Source organism: Gigantopelta aegis, chromosome 4, assembly GCF_016097555.1.
Source record: "Gigantopelta aegis isolate Gae_Host chromosome 4, Gae_host_genome, whole genome shotgun sequence".
Taxonomy (NCBI): Eukaryota; Metazoa; Mollusca; class Gastropoda; order Neomphalida; family Peltospiridae; genus Gigantopelta; species Gigantopelta aegis.
The window spans coordinates 30078242-30088891 of NC_054702.1; positions in this window are offsets into that span (position 1 = coordinate 30078242).

Below are 10650 nucleotides of genomic sequence, written 5' to 3' on the forward strand. Positions count from 1 at the left end.
TAAATATACATTGAGGGGGCTGATTGAGATCGAGGGCGCAAAGCACAGTTTCTGGGGGGTTCGGGGGGTATGCTCCCCCGTAAAATTTTGAAAACTAGATGTCCTAAAATGTCCCGCCCCCCCCCCCCCCCCGCCGCTCCGCCGTGCCTGTGACACCAATCTTTGTTTCTCGCTAACATCATTAAACCAGGACAGCGTGCTTGAACCGTAATTGGATATATAAGTACGAAGCGTAACTTGGAATTAATGAATGAAAATATCAGCGACGTAGATTCCTCCTTTTGTTGGAGGAAACGTCGTTGTTTCGTGGTTCATTTTCGGGATATTCCTTACATAAATAAGGAAAAGGCGCGTATCAAAAAGTCGAAAAGGACTATATTGTCTCATCAAAGTCTGGACAGTTGGCTCATTTTCAATCATGAAGTAAATTCTGTTATCTTTTGCATAGGCGTCGAAAGGGGGGGGGGGGGTATCACTGCCCTCCCCAATTCCGTAGATTATACAATACACACCCCTCACTTAAAGGCGAATTAATATATAATACACCCCCATCTCATTTTCTGACAACTTCCGACTCATGTTTTGCTACCATTTAGTTTTCTCAAATATGGGCTGATCTAGCTATTTCTCGTTCCAGTCGGTGCTCCACAACTGGTGTAATAAAGGCCGTGGTATGTACTATCCTGTATGTGGGATGCTGCACATAAACGATCCCTTGCTGCTAATCGGAAATAGCTCATTGCGTGGCGGCAGCGGGTTTCCACTCTCATTATCTGTGTGGTCCTTAACCATATGTCCGACACCGTATAATCGTAATTAAAATGTGTTGAGTACATCGTTAAATAAAACATTCTTTGCTTCTCACAGCCATGTAGCGCTGCTGCTGCTGGTGGTGGTGGTGGTGGTGGTAGTGGTGATGGTAGTGGTGGTGGTGTGTGTGTGTGTGTGGGGGGGTAATTTATTTTAATTCGCCCTTGCTGGTGTTACACAACGCTATTGGGATTGGGGGAGGGGTAAGGTGTCTGAGTGTGGAGTGAGAGTGCAAAACTGTCATACGGCTCATAGCATGATGGTCCAATACTCGTATAATGAACTATGGAATTTTCAGATACGTTATCTGCGATTTAAAGTTCAGTATTGGTTAAGTCCAAACCTCGGTTATTAAACGTACTATCTTTTATTTTGTTTTCATTTTGTTGTTTTGTTGTTGTTGTGGGTTTTTTTTTTTTTTTTAGCTTAATTATTAATGGGTTCACCCTGTGCCGGCCACTCTTAAGAATCTAGGAAATAATTTACTTGCAGGTACTCTAAAACATGTATGGTACTTTTCATTGAATCTTGGTTCCTTAAAATGTTAATTCTCTACATTTAGTTTTTATATAAATTGTCCAAATGTCTAAAGCTTTCTTGACGTGACTGGTGCGCACTTGGAATTTGATGATATATTGTTTTATGGAATTATTTTCAGTGTCCCACGATTCGTAGATCAATAGCCGTGGTATGTGCTATCTTATGTGTTGAAAAAAGCATATTAAAGATACCTTGCTTCGAATGGGAAAATGTACCGGGTTTCTCAAAGACTGTCAGAATTATTAAACGTTTGATTGATTATTAATTAATCCATGTACTCTATTGGTGTCGTTAAACAAGTCAAACTTTATTTTTGTCTCCAGATACTAGTATCACTTGATCATGATGTGTTGATGAGTGCCGGGTGAATTTTAGACACAACAATAATTTATTACACAATACAATTAGATCATAAAATGATAAACCACTTAAGCACATCGATTTATCAATCTTCGGCTATTGGATGTCAAACGTTTAATAACTGTGACTCGTAGTCTTCGGGTAAACCCGCTACATTTTCCCATTAGTTTGTTTTGTTTAACGATACCACTAGAGCACATTGATTTATTAATAATCGGCTATTGGATGTCAAACATATGGTCATTTTAACACAGTCATAGAGAGGAAACCCTCTGAAAGAATTTTCATTAGTAGCAAGTTTCCCATTAGCAACAATATGCTCTTTCTACTGACACGATAGAAAAGGCTATGGCCTTTTATATAGCAGTCGTGGCGCACTGGTTGGGACATGAAAAGAAAATCAGAGAATGAGTCAACCAAGAGGATTCGATCCTTCGATCTGAGTACATCAGACGAGTGTTTTACCGACTGAGCTAGATCCCGCCACAGGTGCGAATATATTACTGTTTGAAATACGAAACTAACTTTTAGTACCAAATATACAATGTTGTAAGCGGAGCATTAAGTAGCTTTAAAGAAGTTTGTTTTGTCTGACGACACCACTAGAGCACATTGATTAATTAATCATCGGCTATTGGATGTCAAACATTTGGTAATTTTGATTCGTAGTCATCAGAGGAAACCCGCTACATTTTTCCTAATGCAGCAAGGGATATTTTATATGCACTATTCCACAGACAGGATAGCACATACCACGGTATTTGATATACCAGTCGTGGTGCACTGGCTGGAACGAGAAATAGCTAATGAGCTGACTGACGGGGATCGATCCTAGACCGACCGCACATCAAGCGAGCGCTTTACCACTGGGCTACGTTAACTTAAAAAATTCAGTTCCGAGTTTGTTGCTATTGTAAAATGTTTTTGACTATAACCACTTTTAAACAGAGGTCGCGTTTTAACCCGCGTTAAAAAAAAAAAAAACGACAATAAGACAACAAACAAACGGTGTAGACAAGCCGGTCGTCCCAATATTTGTAGAAGCTCAAATTTCATATATGCTTTTTTCATTTCATTTTTATCATTGGACTGTACTACAAACATTAAACCGCCAAGAAACATTGTGTATATACACATACTAATATTCTAAACAAGAAAACGTCAGCCACTTGATATCACTTGAGTGGGGCATTCGGTTTTTAAGGAAGGCATATTTGAGGCACACTCGGCAGTAGATTCTCTCTCTCTCTCTCTCTCTCTCTCTCTCTCTCTCTCTCTCTGTGTGCGGGGTGGGGTGGGGGGGTGGGGGGGGTGGGGGTGGTGGTGGGGGGTGGTGGGGGTTATCGTTTTAAGGAAGGCATATTTGAGGCACACTCGGCAGTAGATTCTAAATCTCTCTCTCTCTCTCTCTCTCTCTCTCTCTCTCTCTCTCTCTCTCTGTGTGTGTGCGGGGTGGGGTGGGGTGGGGTGTGGTGGTGGTGGTGGTGGGGGGGGTGGGGGGGGGGGGGTTATCGTTTTCAGGAAGGGCGACGCCACCATGCACTCCTCCTGGGCCTGAAAAATGTATGTAATTTTAGTCGGAAACGTATTACAATAGCAGACCAGACACCTGATGACTGTCTTTTTAATTTTGTCACCAATACTCTAACCACCGGCCTCGGTGGCGTCGTGGTAGGCCATCGGTCTACAGGCTGGTAGGTACTGGTTTCGGATCCCAGTCGAGGCATGGGATTTTAAATCTAGATACCGACTCCAAACCCTGAGTGAGTGCTCCGCAAGGCTCAATGGGTAGGTGTAAACCACTTGCACCGACCAGTGATCCATAACTGGTTCAACAAAGGCCATGGTTTGTGCTATCCTGCCTGTGGGAAGCGCAAATAAAAGATCCCTTGCTGCTAATAGGAAGAGTAGCCCATGTAGTGGCGACAGAGGGTTTCCTATCAAAATCTGTGTGGTCCTTAACCATATGTCTGACGCCATATAACCGTAAATAAAATGTGTTGAGTGCGTCGTTAAATAAAACATTTCTTTCTTTCTTTCAATACTCTAACCACGACCAGACGAGACGATGTAAATGGCCATTCTTGATATGACTTGATAAGTACTTTTAAAACGCTCTCATACGTCATGCTAGGATGTTTTTATCTTGTTTTAGCATACTTACTGTCTGGATGAGAACACGTAGGCAATCATACCAGATATCAAGTGCTGATCACTAACAGCCACGGATACACGGACACTGGTTGCAATAGGTCATCACTAAGATACACCGTATATGAATATTAACTATGCCTATATGTTTAAGGATGATAAGTATTAGCATATATAAAACGCGTGTATATGATTGTTAGGTGTAAAGAGTTTGTAATCATAAATGGTACTTGTTCTCCCCCTCCCCCACCCCACCCCACCCCCACCCCCCCTCTCTCTCTCTCTCTCTCTCTCTCTCTCTCTGTGTGTGTGTGTGTGTGTGTACGTGCCTCGGTACACGCGCGCCTCTACCATCAATTCTGCGTTTGTTTTATATTAAAGAAAACAAATAAACTAAAACAAAACCCACAAATACAACTGAATAAAATTAATATACACATATATATATACTACTGTATGTGAATATTAAATAAATAAATAAATAAATATATATATATATATTATTTTATTTTTTTGAAAGTTAATTAAAAATTTATATTTAAAAAAAAAAATACACTAATTACATTTCTAAATGAAATAAAATTACACAAAAACACTTAAACTTGTCTTTTCAAATAGTTCTACTTACTTGTTTGTGTTCTAAATCTGTGTCAGACGGTTTTGGCTGTTTTGTTTCAGATTCCTTAGCGTTTTATCGCGGCGTCGTGTATTTTGGGGTTCCGCTGTTAATAGAGTGCCGGCTAGATGGACTTTGACCGATCGAGGTAACCGTATAGGAAACTAAGCCAGGATCTGAACACGTACCTGTTACAGGTGGATATTTAACGAATCTTACGTCACTCACGCCGAGACTCAACACCTGATTTATTACCCGTTACGACAGCACACGATGGGAGGGGAGAAAGGCGGAGCTACATTACTGGTTGCCTTAAGCAATGTTATTGTAAAGCAAAACTTCAGTTACAAATTAAAAAAAACCTAAACATGTTAATGTTTATATATGTATACGGTCAAAAATACTATATATAATATACATACGTACGTACGTACGCACACACGCACGCACGCACACACACATCCATCCATACATACATAGGCTACACACACACATACATACACACACATCCATCCATCCATCCATACATAGGCTACACACACACACATACACACACACACACACACACACACACACAGATCCATCCACCCATCCATACATAGGCTACACACACACATACACACACACATCCATCCATCCATCCATACATAGGCTACACACACACACACACGCACATACACACACACAGATCCATCCATCCATCAATATATCCATCCATCCATCCATCCATACATACATATATACATAGGCTACATAGTTGGGTGCATACAACATGCATGGGGCGGGACGTAGTCTGGTGGTGAAGTTTCGCCTGATGCGCAGTCGGTTTGGGATCGACCCCCGTCGGTGGGCCCAAAGGACTATTTCTCGTTCCAGCCAGTGCACCAAAGGCCGTGATATGTGCTGTCCTGTCTGTGGGCATCTTCATAAATCAAGGCTAATATTCGTTCGTAATACGAGGAACGAATATTAGCATTGATTTATGAAGATGGTCTGTGGAATGATGCATATGAAAGATCCCTTGCTAGTAATTAAAAGATATAGCAGGTTTCTTCTCTAAGATTATATGTCAAAATTACCAAGTATTTGACATCCAGTATCCGATGATTAATAGTGCTCTAGTGGTGTCTTTAAACAAAACAAAATTTAACAACATGCATATGTTTGCTTGAGCCAGATTCAAGAAGGAAGGAAGGAAATGTTGTATTTAACAACGCACTCAACACATTTTATTTACGGTTATATGGCGTCGGACATATGGTTAAGGACCACACAGATATTGAGAGAGGAAACCTGCTGTCGCCACTTCATGGGCTATTCTTTCCGATTAACAGCAAGGGATCTTTTATAGGCACCATCCCACTGACGGGATAGCACATACCACGGCCTTTGATATACCAGTCGTGGTGCACTGGCTAGAATGAGAAGTAGCCCAATGGGCCCACCGACAGGAATCGATCCCAGACCGGCCGAGCATCAAGCAAGCGCTTAACCACTGGGCTACGTCCCCCCCCCCCCCCCCCCCCCCGATTCAGAGATTGGCCATTTAGATAGTACTTGTTTGAGGGAATGGTAATAATAATAAAGTGGATGATCTACTAGTATTCTAAATAGTTATTTTAAAAACTATACCCAACATGGAAGCTTTAAAGCATTTTCATTTTCATTTTTACTTATTTTCGTTCTTACATCCAATTAAGGTTCAAAGCACGCCGGTGCTCTAAAGCGAATATCGCTCACCGGCTGCCCAGCATAGCAACTAGTTATGAAAGAGCATTAAGTAGTTATTAAGTTCATTGTGTGAACAGAATCGGTTTAACGTTTCAACTCCGTACAATACTATGACTACAATACTTGGCGACTAAGATCATGCGACATTATACCAGTATTAGCTAATTATATCATAGGTGTATTTGGTATTTTTCGTATTACAGTTATATATGGTTGTAAGCGATTCATTACGCATTTTTACATGGATTGCATTTACTTTTGTGGGTGGAATGATGAAAATACATCGTAAAAAAGTTTTAGAATAGCACATTTTCTCCGAATATCTCTATCGCTCTTGTCCGAATTTGAGGTTTTTCTCCATAACCGCCTCGTACGTTTATGAATTATATCATACACTTGATCGTGTATAAGAATAATTGATATTCTTGAACACGATACACATGTATATACGTATCTACCTATTTAGTGTCAGCCAGTCTTTCTAGGACAGGAACTCTAACGAGGTCAAAGACTGGACCCACGCAAACGTTAACGTGTTTAACCTTTGAGGTAGAAAAATGTTAAACCAGTTTAAAACAAATGAAATATATCGGTCATTAACATGGGATGACCGGCCTCGGTGTTGTAGTGGTTAAGTCCTGTTGGATACCGGGTTTGTCTCCCGGTACCGGCTCCCACCCAGAGCGAATTGAACGACTCAATACGTAGTTGTATGGCCACTACACAGACATCTCTCTCATTAATCACTAACCCACTGTCCTGGACAGACAGTCCAGATAGCCGAGGTGTGTGTGTGTGTGTGTGTGTGTGTGTGTGTGTGTGTGTGTGTGTCCAGGACAGCGTGCTTGAACCTTAATTAGATATAAGTACGAAAAAGAAAGAACCGATCTAGGGATGGCATTATGAGAATTTTAGTATTGCGATAAACATGTATCTCGATATGTACCAAATGAAGACATTACAGGTTCCAATGGAAGGAAAGGAATATTTGTACAACGACACCTCAGCACATTTTAAACTAAGGCTAGGCTCTAGTATTTGGTGTCTAACATATCTATTTCGACATTTGGTCGACAGGCAGAAGAGAGAAAACCCGCTGCCGTCATATATGGTGATCCTATTCAAGAATAAAGCAGAAAGGGATCTTTTAAATATGTTTTTTTTCTCCCACATAGATAGGAAATTAAATGATATGACATTTAGGCCGATATAATATTTCTAAAGTCGTTTTAACTGATACTAAAACGCGTTTTAATGCTAAACTATGTTTTAACATACCATAAAACGTGTTTTAGTAAAAACAACGAAGGGTCATGTATAACTTTGGCACCTTTGGACACTGAAAAAGGAAGTAATGCGACAGCTACAAAATCTTCAACATTGTCTAGAAGCTAACTTTGCCGTAACTCAATAAATTACTCTCTCTCTCTCTCTCTCTCTCTCTCTCTCTCTCTCTCTCTCTCTCTCTCTCTCTCTCTCTCTCTCTCTCTCTCTCTCTCTCTCTCTCTCTCTCTCTTTTAGATATAGTCATGTTGTATCTGATTAAGGATCGCTCGACTGTAGTAACGAGATTATTTTTTAAACTCCAATGACTATTACAAGAGATTATAAGTCAACTTTTTAATTTATGAATACTGTGGGGACATTTGGTCACTGTAGGTGCTTGTTGTTAATGATGAAGATGCCAAATGTGGTGCTTTGGGCCAGCATGTCACGATCATTCCCCTAAGCCACCGCACTATGGTGAAACAGTGTAACTACAGTTCAGTTTGCATAAACCCGAGCATAACCTATTAAAGGCATACTGTCACGGATTTAAGGACCTTATTTCTCAAAAAATTGATAATATATAAATACAAATTACATTAATTGTTGGAAACCAAATCTAGCTATCGCATCACCTTAACTGAATCATGATGGAGTGAAATCCATGTCAACCCTCTGAACAATTGTAGTTTTTGAATTATGGACCATTGACATAATTCAATTATTTTTACAAAATAGCATTAATGAATGGAGTATGGTGGTTATGAAGATGGTTGAATAAAGTACATTTAGGGACAAATCAAATTATTTTTGTTCAGTAATACTTTATTAGACCATTAAATAGGTCAGTGGTCTGTGACAATATGCCTTTAACGTGAATTTTTTTTTATCTCAAATCTCACCAAAACGTTATATATTGTTTTATCATTTGGGCAGCAGAACTACGACAGTGCAATACTACAAGAGTGCAGATGAACTTGATCTACTTGACGGTTTGTCATGTAAGTGTTTCAGGTTACGGTTTCGCCTTCACAACACTTCTGTATTGTATTGTAACTGACTTGGTGAGCAACGAAATCCTATCTGAAGTTCAAGTCCTAAAGTCTCTCTCCATAGGAGTGGCTTGTGTACTTTATAGATTACTGTATTTTATTATTATCGGTGCACAAGGTGAGTCGTAAATAAAGAATGTGTCTGTCGTAATTACAAATAACTGATTTGTAAGTGGGTGACATAATACTATTAATATATCCACTGACCTATGCCTTGTGCATATTAATATTTGTCAAACCAATTTTGTGAATGGCAGTCCTTCAAGCATGGTGAAAAGAATATGTCGTCCTGGATTGTGTTGCAGTCCCTCTATGAACAAAACATATGGCAATTTTTCTTGAAAGCTATCACGACCATGTCAAAATATCCCTTTTACCCGGTGCTGTACAGGTATACGATATTGACTGCGAGCACTGCTTTGTCGTGTTGATAAAAAACTGAAGTTTTTCTATAATTCGTCGAGAGAGTATGTGAGCCTATAGAACTTGATTTAAAAAACAAAAACAAATTGAGTACTCACATGTGATTAAGCCCATTTGCCTCAAATACTTTCCGGCAATATTATACCGAGAGTCCATCTCTGATTGTGGTTAGAATAGTTGTTTGTGTTCTAAGAAAATATGTTTTGCTGAGGGTCTAGCAAAATCTAGTGTATATTCTTGTGATATTTAGGAATCCAACAAAGGAAAATATTGGCTACAACTTCAGCTTTTAACTTTCAAGAAAAAAGGACGAGGAACACCCAAATACTATCATCTAAAACATTAGTATTATTTAGTTCTTCATTCCATGAAATCGCATCCGAAGTCATCCACGCCGCTGCGCCAAATATACTTACTACGAGACTGCACCGCATGCGTATCTAAGATATAAAACATACTTGGAATCGAAAAAGGGGTCCAAAAGGTAAAACGACGTCGTGTATAAAAAGTATTAAAACACTGTTTTATCTTAAAACAGTTTTTATAACGTTTTTTTGTTTTATCTAAAACACCTTTATAATTATGGGTCTTTGTGTATTAACCAGACGGGAAGAAACCCGGGTCAATTGAGGCCGATCGATCTTGCCAACCATCACACCTCAGGCTAGCGATCTACCGTATTCTATGATCAAGTTCAACCCAGAGTTTGTTTTGTTTAAAGACACCACTAGAGCACATTGATTTATCAATCATCGACATTCGGTAATTTTGACATAGTCTTAGAGAAGAAACCCGCTACATTTTGCCATTAGTAGCAAGGGATCTTTTATATGTACCAACCCACAGACAGGATAGCACATACAACGGCCTTTGATATACCAGTCGTTGTACACTGGTTGGAACGAGAAATAGCCCAATGGGCTCACCGACGGGGATCGATCTCAAACCAACCGCGCATCAGGCGGACGCTTTTACCACTGGCGTACGTCCCGCCCCTCCCCTTCCCCAGTACAATAACTTCCCATACGTGTGTGGTTATGCTTTCTCAACAGTTACATTAAGTTTACTTGTTTCATAAACTGTTAGCAATTGAATCCACACACTTTCATATGAAAAAAAGAAAGAAAAAAGAAACACTGTAACAAAATATAAACTTTCAAATTTATTTTTGTTACCAAAAAAGAAAACGCTCAGAAACCACAGGCTTTATGTGTTGATAGTTAACATGTACCCACTACCACCACCCCTAAACAAAACCCCCCAAAACACAAAAAAACAACAACAAAAAACAGCCCCCAAACCCGCAAAAAAACAAACAAACAAAAAAAACAACAAAAAACCAAAAAAACCCACACAAAAACCACAAAAAAAAAAAAAAAAAAAAAAAAAAAAACCTACTACTTAATTGTGAGTATGAATTAAAGCAGAAAATACATTTAGGTACCAGTCTCGGTAGTGTCGTGGTTAAGGCATCGGACATGAGGCTGGTAGGTAATGGGTTCGCCACCCAGTGTCGGCTCGCACCCAGAGCGAGTTTTAACGATGCAATGGATAGGTGTAAGTCCACTACACCCTCTTCTCTCACGAACCACTAACAACTAACCCACTGTTCTGGACAGGCAGCACAGATAGCTGAGGTGTATGCCCAGGACAGCGTGCTTGAACAATAACTGAATATAAGCACGAAAATAAGTTGAAATG